Below are 12186 nucleotides of genomic sequence, written 5' to 3' on the forward strand. Positions count from 1 at the left end.
GTAAGACTATCGACACGTGGATCCGGGGAACAATTCAGCAACTCTATAAATGCGGGAATTTCAAAGTATTAACTTGCGAGAAGAAATTATTTACCGGGTACACATACATCATACATGTATGTACGAAAAAAACCCGATTGATTAAAAAGATGAATGAGATAATACCGGTAACTTTTTGCAAGCATTTAGAACAAACACAACTTTATTGATGTGAAATAGCGTCGAAATTTTAACGAAAAATCTTATTACATCGTGAACTTTACAAACTTTTAGTCATTGTGTCGAAATCGTTATTAAAACCATGGATCTAAAATAAATGAATTAAATTCATACAAATAGAACTCTGATAATTCTAAAATGATTGCACAAAAGTACAGAGAGAGAGAGAGATTTAACAACGTAATATTCCAACCCTCATACATGCAGTATAAGAATAAAGAAACTGAACATTTCAAACACTGAATACTTCATTGTTAAACATTTTTCTATTTTGCGGACTTAAAAAAACAATAGAACGGCTTTTTTCCATATCATGGAAGGAGCACGTGGTCTATCTCGCGGGCTGATTTGATTGACAGGGATAGCACGTGGACCCTGACTGCATATATTCTATCGCAATTTTAGGGAAAAGGGTTCAATATAATGGAAACTTTAAATCTAACTTATTACACTGAATTACAAGTAAAATGTACTTAAATTAACTCATACTGGTATTCTCTCTCTCTCTCTCTCTCTCTCTCTCTCTCTCTCTCTCTCTCATATATGATGATCATTAAACAATCAAACAGTAATTATTACAATACGGAGTAAACTGTAGTTTCTTGGAACACAAATAATTTCTAAACTCAAGTTGCTATAAAGATGAAATAAAAAAATATCAAGTACCGATCCACGGATCCTTAGCGCTATGAATATGTACCGTGCGGTACTACATGTACAAGTACATTACACATATGTATAAAAGAAAGAAAATCTGAAAATATATTAGATATAAAGCTGTATAATTATATTATTTAGAGAAAGTACATTTGTTTTCGACAACCCGTCGAAAAAGATTTGTTATCGTTGAATAGAGTATAAGTGAGAAAAGATCACAGTTATGATTTTATGCACTATTGAAACTGCCAAACTACAGTAACTACGATTACTACTACGTTTAAAAACGGACTGAAACAAAAACTTATGGAACCGTTTATTTGAATGCTAAAAATGAAAAGAAAGTGTTAGTGTTTTAATTGATCAAACCTTTATGTGGGCGATATCGATTTTTAATATCAACAAAAATCAACCATAACAATCGCATACGTCTGAAAATTGCGTGCCTAAAAATTGTATTTATTTCTATTTCTTTGTCTTATTCTTTGATTCTCTTACGTACATCAATAAATATTTTATTCTTTATAAGTTTTATTCCTAAATCCTCCTTTTTTCACAGGTAAATACCGCGTGTTACACCATGTTATTGTCCGTGTTGCATCGCGTTGCACCATGTCGCACCGTGTTTTTTCTCGTTCCGTGGCCGTAACAGAGAACAATAGATTAAAGTTACCGACACTTCCACGCTCAGCGTGGACTTTCAAACACGGTGGTCGGTGTTTTTGTCGGGATACTCGTGAGCTGTACTGACACGTCCTTATCTTAAAGGATTTTTGTGACTTTTATAATATTTTGCAAAAAAAATAATTTTTAGATTAAAAAGGTCAAGCAAGATGAAAACTTTGCTAAACTTCACTTTTCTATGTTTCATCTGTTGATGTTTTAGGTTTGAAGTCAAAGTGTTTTGAAATTATCTTCTGGACAATTAAAACAAAGGGTCGTGGTCAAAAAATTTAACAATAGTTCGTCTCAGTGTAATGATATTGTTCTTCGTTTTAAGAGCGAAGTCCTAAAAAAGCATATATAGGAAATGACTAGGAATGTTTATTTATAATTAACCTTAAAATCAAATTTGGTGAAGGTCAAATTTTATTGAAAAGGTTCAACAAAGTATTATACCATATATTTAGGGTACAGATTTTAAGTCTGTAAAAGTAAGGAATCTCATGTTATGGCCCCGACAACATTCTTTAGGAAATTATATAGTTTGACCTGAAATACATAGGTCAAAGTGTGGGTCATTTTCTTTTTAGATCATTGTTATTTGATTCAAGTTTGAAGTCCTTCTGTCAAAGTATATTCAAGGAATGACAATGTTAATTTCAAATCCGAAAAAATATTAAATAAATGTCTAATACTTTGGTAAAATTTTGCTAGGTTAATATTATATAAATAGTGCCTGTTTGGGAGGGTAACAGTTGAAATTGACACCCCGAGAAAACCATTGTCAACCGACGCGAAGCGGAGGTTGACAATGGTTTTCGAGGGGTGTCAATTTCAACTGTTATCCTCCCAAACAGGCACTATTTATTTTGTTATACTGAATGTCTTTTTTAAAATTTTTAAGAAAATTTTACTGCTTTTATATAGGAATTACGTGAATTCTACAGCGAACCGTACGCGCATAATTTTCGCGCATGTAACATTTTTTAATGTTACCCGTTGCCAAGTGCGTTGCTAACGCTGAGGGTAATAGTAAATATTATTAACTGCGTCTTAACCAATCAGATTTCAGTATTTAACATGAAAGTATAACAAAATATACTATCCGTTTATGATAGAAATTTAAAGTCTGTATGTTTAAAGAATCTCGTGCTAATATGGTCCGGACAATATTTTTCAGAAAATGATTGATCTTGAAATACAAGATAGATTAAGGCCAATAATATAGGTCGACAGTTTTAGTGGCGAGCACTCCTATTCAATAACATTTATCAATGTTTCAAGTTGAAGTCTTAATGTCAAAGGCTGTTTCGTCTCGAGATCGAAGTAGAAAAACCACGTTTTATCAGTCTTGCTGACACTGTTGATAAAAGCATCTTCACTATGTTCGTGACGTCTAAGAAAACTCCTTGAAAGTTGAATGTGCTGGACTTAATAATTTTCAGACAAGAATCTAGGAATCCACCGAGCCCTAACTCTGACCATGTACATTCAAAATTGTATGTACATACCCAGTGCTAACCCTAACAATTGTAGATATTTTCAGAATCGTTTGCGTCGGTCTATCATTAACGTTTTGAACGGTTTTGATAAGATTTTCATTAATCAATCTCTTTCTTCCTCTCCCAGAATCGTCTTGCACAGAGCTCCTGCCGCCTGAAAAAAATTGCCATTTGTAGACAAGAGTCTTTACACCGTTAGTTTTATACCCGTTTTGACAAGTATTTCACATTGTACTCAGTCTTAGCTGGCGATGTTTTGAGCGCAACACAAAATGTAATGAATTTTCGCTGCTTCGTCAAGCCACTTGGCGTCATGTTTTAATGTCGTTTTAAAAAAGAGCACACCGCATTAAAATAACGATTTCTCTGCTTTAACTTCAAATACATTGACGAGAATCTGTAATGTCATTAATTTATATTTCATACCCTTCTCCGTACATTCCGTTTGGCAATAAAATAAAAACAACGTTTAGAGAAATAATAAATTAAATCTCAAAATATCACTGGAATTGTCTTAAACCATCTGTAATTAAAGTATTTGTTTAATTTCAAAAGCATGTTCGCGTATAATAAGCGCAGTGACAAGTATTAGTTAATTTCAAATAGTTAGTGTCGGAGGAAATTTATACCATGAAGAGACGTATCAAAGACATGTATAAAATATGTGTATACCACGCTTCTTATCCACATGGAAATTACACACTGCAATATGCAGTAGGCCCCTTTATTCAAATTCCCTTCGCAAACATTTCATCCTATTTTCATTCTAATTTAATATTTTTTTCTGGACACTGTCTACAACTCAGTAATATCAAATTTATTTTTAAGAGACCATATCAGGAATACATGCAATTGTCATGACTTTTGATTAATTGCTTGAAAAGGGTTTTGTGCATCTACAGATGAGACATGTCATGGTATTCTCTCCCAATGAGTTCACGAACAAAAATTCACGTGAAACTTGCGTTGTATAAGCAGGCATGACAAATTACCAACATGTCTAACGGCATTGAGAAATATATTTTTAGATTGTGCTTTATTTGTTCCTGTTATGTAGTCCGACATATTTGACGATTTCCTGGCTGATATAACGATGTTGACATTTTACTTGCAAGGTAAACCGTCAGAACCGACGCCCTAACGAAAACTGGAAAGTCGGCGTTTCTGTCAAAAAGCGGCGTTCAAGTCTCAATTTTAACTAATATATATTTAAACTCACCAAAGTGTCGCTTAAAATAAAATTCTTTTCATATATTTTTAAGCACACCGATAAATAATTGCAGTATACCGTATACTCTCACGAGATTAAAAAGTGATTGAAATAAAAACAAATCAGAAAGCTCTTAAATTGTGTTCAACATTCAACATGTGTGTTTATGGTATGTTACATGTAGAACCCTTAAAAAGCGTTATTGTAAGTAACTTCGTACTATTAATTAGTTTCGATTTAAACATTTTATTCGACTCACAATTTTTTAAAATTTAGCCGAGAAAGCCGCCGCCTCCATTTTTCGCAATGGCGCCGGCTTGGAGGTTTTCTTGGCAAGTATATATCGAAATCGTTAAAATAGCCAGAAAAACGTCAGATGTTTTCTTTTAGGTTACAAAATGTTATTATACCCCCCCTCCGAAGGAGAGGGGGTATACTGTTTTACCCTTGTGTGTCTGTCTGTCTGTCCGTATCAAAAATTTCTGTCGCATTTATCTCGGCAACTATTTATCGCAGATGCTTGTAATTTTACACAGTGTTTGTTAAGGCATGCCATATCGTGGGATATTTTTTTGTCCCAATCGGACATCAACTTCCTGTTAAATGAGTACTTTGTTTATTTAAGCCAATAAATAAATTTTTCAAACAAATTTTCCTCAAAGATTTCTCAGCAGATATTTATCGCAGATGCTTGAAATTTTAACACACTATTTGTTTAGGTGTGCCATATTGTGGGATATATTTCTGTTCCAATCGGATGCCAGCTTTCTGTTAAATGTCGACTTTGCTTATTTTGCATATTCACATCAGAGCGGGGGTATCACTAGTGAGCATGATATCTTGTGTTTCGTCATTAACTGTTTTACTCTGCACATTATTCAATAATGTAATTTTACAAATGATGTATTGAATTTTAACAGGTATATCTCTTACGTTCATAAATGTGTCGCTTCAAAAATGTTGTTTAAACTGGAACAAAAAAAAATTCATTTAAATCCACATTCGAGAAAGTTTAGTTGTTGAATTAGTTATTTGTATATTGCATATAATAAGAAATCAATGCGTGTGACTCGAATACGTGTTGCTCTCCTATCGAAACCTTATTTCGAAACAGGGTTTATTTGATTATCTAACAACTTTTTGTCATGAACATCGTAATGGACATGCACGAAAATATATTAAAGGGGGATTTAAGTTGCTAATTAATCGTTATATATTACACCGCGTTGTGTTCTACCGGTGCACATAAAGGTATATAAAAAGAGAGAAAGCCGAATAGATAGTGTGTTGCAGGACTTTATTTTAAAGCAAAAGCAAATCAAGAAGAAAAATGAAGCTTTGCCTTACATTCCTCTTGTTATTTTTCATGTTTCTGACTGTGTTTGAAAAAGCAACAGGAAAACCAGCACGAAAGATTGCTAGAGTTTCCGCAGGTAACACTTTTATGAAATTTATATACATAAGATAGATTTATGCAGTATGCACAAAAATCGATATTTTTTTAAAGGTTTTGATGATTTTTTTGTGAATTGTTTGGAATTTAAATGATGGTGTTTTTATTCTGTTATTACAATAACTGACTCAGTTTAAAATATAGTAATTATTTTTTGCGAAATATATGCAGAAAACAAAATATGATGTTATGCTTAAAGTACTAATGCAGAATACCTTATTTAGTTTATTTTTTAAACTACATGTACCTTGATTAACGAAACAAAATTTATATGACACAAAGAAACAAATAAATACATTATGAAAGGAAAACCAATTTCGCTGAAAATAAAAGGTCAAATTTTCATTTCATTTTTCCAATATTTTAACATTGCCATAAAAAACAACAGTATATTTATGCATCGTTCGATAGAAAATTGAATGCAAATACTTTTGTCTAATATCAACCGTTTACATTCTAAAAGTGCGACAAAAAATAAATATATTGCAGCCAATTGTAAAATGGTTCAAGGTGTGCAAGTAAAAGCATAAAAATGATCGTGTGCAATAGAGTTTTGACATCCGGCATCAACGTGCGAGAGTATATACTGAAAAGAAATAACATCTGTTTTATGTTAAGGAAGGGGTGTTTTCTGGTTTACGACTTGTCAAAAGTAAATTCGATTAAATGTTAATTAAACCAAGATGAAAGGAAATTAAAATACTATATTTTCTTTCTTTTCTTTTTTATACTATCATACAACTTGGCATAGATATAGTAATGAAAGTTTAGAATTTAACAAGGACTATATTTTGGCTGAACGTTGACGTAGAAAAATATCACGTTTTTGCAATTCAGAATTGCTGTAGACTCATGACATGAGTCTATTTCATTTTTAAAACATTGACTTTACTGTTGGATTTTTTTCAACTTCTGTGAACTAATGATAAGATACTTTTGTTTCAGAATATGTTTTTAAAGTATGATTTGCCTATCATATTACATTTTTATTAGCTTTTTAAGCGCTCATTCTATAAAAAGATTTATGTGAAAAAATCACTAAAATTGGATTTTCTCTCTTTTCAAATGGTCAATATATGAGCTTTTTTGTCAAATTATATCTTTATATTAAGTCTTCATAATATGTAAAAATCAAAAATATTTTGATATTGGAAGCATAAAAAATATCATCAACATGTCTTCAAAACTTAAGAAAATTAGAGGAACTGCGGGATAAGCAATTTCAATTAAAGTTCAGATATTAATGGCAGCTTAGTATTTTAAGCTAATATAGACATTTCAATATTCTATTATTTCTTTGAAGAATAGAAAAAGAAAATTCGTATCTTAAACAGGCGTCTTCATAACTTCAGATAGTTACATTTATTTTTATCATCCTTTAAGTTGACGGAAATGGTAGTGACATTGACCTGACCTTTATGCAAAAACAAGGAGGTAAAATGTGATTCAACTGATAGAATCATAAAGTTATACGATCTGTTTAACTGTTTCAAAATTTCATGAATTTCTTACTTTAAAAAGGTGTGTCTAATTACAAGAAGACTCCTTCCTTAATGTTTGCATTCAATACATTAATAAAATGACTTATATGGATGGGTGACATATTTAAGAAATTATCACTTGTTTAAAATTCAAGTTCCATTCGGCGTTTCAATAATTTTGTTTCATTTTCAGACAAACCAATAGCTAAAAAAGGAACGAATGCAGAAGTTAAGGCAAAAAGGTCATCGTTGAATTCCCGGTTAAACTCAAGTACTTATTGCCCCGAATGTGCACAGCTTCAGCTTGCACAAACCACAAGTATGACTGCATACGAATTTTTATTTTTCATTTACTTTCAATTTATAAATATCGTCATCGAAATTTTTTGTCTTATCTTTTAATTTTTTTAATTTTTAATTTTAGAAAAACCATCTATAATCATCGCTGATAGCATCTGTGCCTTTTGCCAAAAATATCAAGATCCAATCAGGAGTGATTGTATAAAGAAGCACTGTTCGAATGCCTGACAATATATACATACACATTCGAATAATTCGTGTACAATAAAAGTTAATAAACTATATGCAGTATCGTTTTGTGATATTATTTGGCTTTGTTTTTTTCCCTTTATGAAATACTAAATATTCTTTATTTATTTTACTAACAAAATGCCATATCTAATAATCTCATTTGAATATTAAACAAGCTACAAGAAAAAATGTGAAAAAAAGTTTTATTATTTTTATAATGTTTTAAGAATATTCACTTTTTTAAGGAATCGGATGAAGATCTTAGTATTCTTCGATCCCTCACCTATCGCTACACAGGAATTTAATGAAACGTAATGAAGGTCACATCTTAATGACCCTTTTGACAATCAAATTTTATGTTCCTTCACGAGTTTCACGAAACTTTGACATGATTGTGATTTTTAGGACTAGTCCTGTGAATATCGAATATATTAGTTCTGAAACAAAAGAAATACAACCCCTACCTCAGAAGACAAAGCGGATAATAAGAGTGTTCTAGTTACCTTTCAGATATACTTATAATCATCAGAGCAATTTTTCACCTTTTCCTCCACTAATGTTCCTCCTACAACAGGAAGTCGATAGTTCAAGATCGGTTACTAGTCAAATCTGTTATTATGTTAAAAGCTGTTCAGTTCAAATCAGCATGTAGAAACCTAAATGAACGGGGCAGATTGAATATTTAAGGGCACTGCTTTCTTCACCGAGAATAAGTTACTTTCATGAATTGAACCCCTTGAATTTGACAAGGAAAGATTGTGAATAAAATTTTCAAGGATTGCTAAGTTTCAGCTTTAACATAAGTTATATGGTTCGATGGTATTTTATCAATCATTGTATAAAAATACAAAAATAAAGGTCATATAAATAAGCACAAACTTCGATGTAAAAGCGTCTTTGAAAAATGAAATAACTTTTCTGAAAAGATACTTTATAACTACATGAAGTACAGTTTTGACGTCATATTCCTTCATAACAGTTTGTGCAAATCCTTTGTATTTCAGATGAAAAAAAATTATTTTCAATCACGCCGTCTTTGTTTATATGTGTATCTCTTTTAACTTTGTGTCAAAGTTTTAAAACCATGCATGGAATCTGCGAGTATTGTCAACAGTTTCGAGAACTACGACAGGAACTGCGATATATTGCTTTACTTGTCCATCAACTGTGCCAATGTTAAACGAAATGCATTATTTTTGTAAATTTTAAAAATAAACAAGTCTTTTTATAACGTCTAGCCCCATACGCTGAGACTTAAACTTGATAAACATGCGGCAAAATTTCACGTTAATTAACTTTTCGCTTAAGTATTTTAAAGAATTTTAACAAACAATGTATTGCTTTACTTGTCCATCAACTGTGCCAATGTTAAACGAAATGCATTATTTTTGTAAATTTTAAAAATAAACGAGTCTTTTTATAACGTCTAGCCCCATACGCTGAGACTTAAACTTGATAAACATGCGGCAAAATTTCACGTTAATTAACTTTTCGCTTAAGTATTTTAAAGAATTTTAATAAACAACTGCAAGATTTTTGTCTGTTTTCTTGTTTTTACATGTAACCCATGCGGTAGATAAAACACCAAGGGGTGGTCATATGATTGTGCAATTCATTCAATAAACATATTGTTGAATCATTAGAATTAATGGTGGCTCAATTTTCGCGGTATTCGTGAAAAGCCCTCTCCCACGAATTTACATCCTCCACGAAAACATATTAAGAAAGAGTTAGTTTTCTTACTGAAACTGAAAACTGACGTTTCCACGAAATTACACACACACACATTCATAAATCGACTGAGCCAACCGATAAAATTGATATCCATAGAAAAGAAGCATACAGTACCTGCTTTAGAGTCGAGGTTTTTTTTAATGAACCACTCAGTGTAATTGCCTAGAAATACATGTAACAGTTTGTGAGTATGTACCTTAACAACAAGAATTACTGATGTCATGAATAATAATGAGAATGATTGGTATCAACAAAAATATTGTCTGTAAAATTCAACCCAACTAAATAAATACCTATTTCATCATAGTTTTCGAAAAATGACCTCCACCATTCTTTGTCGTCCTCTTTAACTAAGTATTTAAAACTTGTATTGATATCTCCCTCTGGCTTCTCGATGTAAGTGGCGATCTCTGAATAGTCGCTCTCTACAACGTGTCTGGCGAGTTCTCTACATGAGTCTTCAGGAGACACTCGCTAGTAGCATTCAAAGTCTAAAAAATAAGATACATATACATTTTATTTTTTGGATACGAGTAAAATATGCCCTAGTTTTTGTTTTATCTCAGTTATCTGTGTGTGCGTGCGAGAGAGAGAGAGAGAGAGAGAGAGAGAGAGAGAGAGAGAGAGAGAGAGGGGGGGGGGTGCCTTAAAAAGTGAACTGACAAAAAACCTTGAAACATTTGCTGACATCTCTTACTTTACGGCACGTACTTTGTCTGTTGACCGCTCTTTCCAATAAATTCTTGCCCTGTCATTGTCGTCTTTTGTGATTTTTAAGATATGTGGCTTGGAGTGGTTTTTATGGTATTCAGGTGTGGAAAAAGCCCCTCATTGATGTTGAACACCTTGGAGGTCCGGATGCTAGTTGGTGTTGGAGTGTAGCATTTTTCAAATTCTTCTTTCAGCTTATCCATTATCATGGCTGCCTGCTTACACAACCAGTGGCTGAATCTGAAATACAGAAGAAACATTAGGACAGGTCAGCTTCATTGGTGTGTTTGTGTATGTTTGTTTTGCCACAATAATGCTATTGCATTATCTTGCAATTTTAATCAGTGATTTGGAACACTTTTCTTCCTTAATTAGTGTTTTTATATACATGCTTTTATTACTCTACTGTATATAACCTAATCCCCCCCCCCCCCCCGGGAAAATTAAAGGGTGGGGGTCTTTTAAATGAAGAAAAAACCAAAGATAAGACCATTATTCGTACTTTTAGAACAATGGTCTTATCTTTATATACTGATCAATGTCGACCTCGTGGGTATGCCCCACCATCAAGAAAGAAACCTTGATCTTTCTTAATACACCCTTTTCCACGAGATATGCCATGAACGCTAACAAGTACCTGTTAAAGAAAAAAAGGAAATAATGTTTTATACTAAGAAAAAAAAAACTTTTAAAGATATGGGAACCTGAGATGAATTTTTATAGTCAAAGAATGTTGCAAATCATTACCTGTTCGTGTTTTTCCTCGTGCAGTTGTCTTTTTGGAGAGTACATCCGGAAGAGACTCCCTTAGCATATATATGACACTTAATAATACGGATGTCAGATTGGTGGAATGGCTGTAATCAAATAAATCAAAAGAGCCGTATACCCCAATCCCATGTACTATCACCCCTACCAAGTGCACACGCAACTTCCACATGGCGGAGGTGAATTTAATGGCATGCACAACGTGCGGGAGTTGAGTCTTACTTTGATCCATTCCGTCTATTATGAGTGAGAGGTACTTGTTAGGATAGGATTTTTGCCTTTTGCTGGTTATTTATAGTATTTTGACGTTCGAGACTGAAATGAAAATAATACATTTATTATATGGTGACCTTTTGCAATTGGTTGTCGTCCGTCGTCTTGCATTGTGCTAACAATTGAACATAGTGAGAGAGAAATGATTTGTTTATTTCACGAGTCCTGACCCCAGAAACATGCCCATATTCAAAGAAAATGTACAGTTAGGGGAAGTGCTGTTTGTTGAGGTTTGAAATGATGCCAATTTCAAAATTCAAGGTGAATCTAACATCTGTAAAGCATATTTGCGCCTTATCAGTATAAAAGGCAATATCTGCCTTGGATAACTAGTTTTTAGGTCACTGAGTAAACTCTCCAACACCAAACACGCAAGTCGCACGACGACGGACGAACACAGATAGCAATAGGTCACCTGAGTAACGTGCGACGTGCGTCTTGCGTTAACAATTTTACATTTTTAACTTCTTCTAAAAGGCTAAATGTTACCATTTTTGGTTTGAGGCATATTTATAGTAAGAGGAATCTTAATTGTGAAATTGGTGGCTCTATCATCCCCGGGCAACCACAAATATGAAAAAAACCAAGTTTTCAAAAATCTTCTTCTCTATTCTTCTCTACTCCCACACGTGTGAGAAAAAACTGGTTGCATAGTTATAATGTCCATGAGGCCCTCTACCAAAATTGTGAAATTCATGGACCCCGGGTCAGGGGTTCTGGCACTAGGGTGGGGCCAATATGGCCATATAGTTAAAAGTATTAAAACTAAGAAAATCTTCTTTACTACTTCCATATATATTTGTTAAAAACTCAATGCATGATTATGATGTCCATGAAGCCCTCTACCAAAATTGTGAAATGCATGACCTCTGTGTCAGGGGTTCAGGCTCTAGTGTGGGGCCATTATGGTTGTGTAGAAAAAATGAATTAAATCTTAGAAAATCTTCTTCTCTACTCCCATACATATTTGTTTAAAACTACACG

General features: G+C 33.0%; 1 pseudogene; it reads right to left on the reverse strand.

The window, feature by feature from the left end:
* Nucleotides 1–8222: 8222 nt before the first annotated feature.
* On the reverse strand, nucleotides 8223–11161 carry LOC128156883 (uncharacterized; annotated as a pseudogene).
* Between the last annotated feature and the right edge of the window lie 1025 nt (nucleotides 11162–12186).

The sequence above is a fragment of the Crassostrea angulata genome, chromosome 7, assembly GCF_025612915.1.
Source record: "Crassostrea angulata isolate pt1a10 chromosome 7, ASM2561291v2, whole genome shotgun sequence".
Classification (NCBI taxonomy): Eukaryota; Metazoa; Mollusca; class Bivalvia; order Ostreida; family Ostreidae; genus Magallana; species Magallana angulata.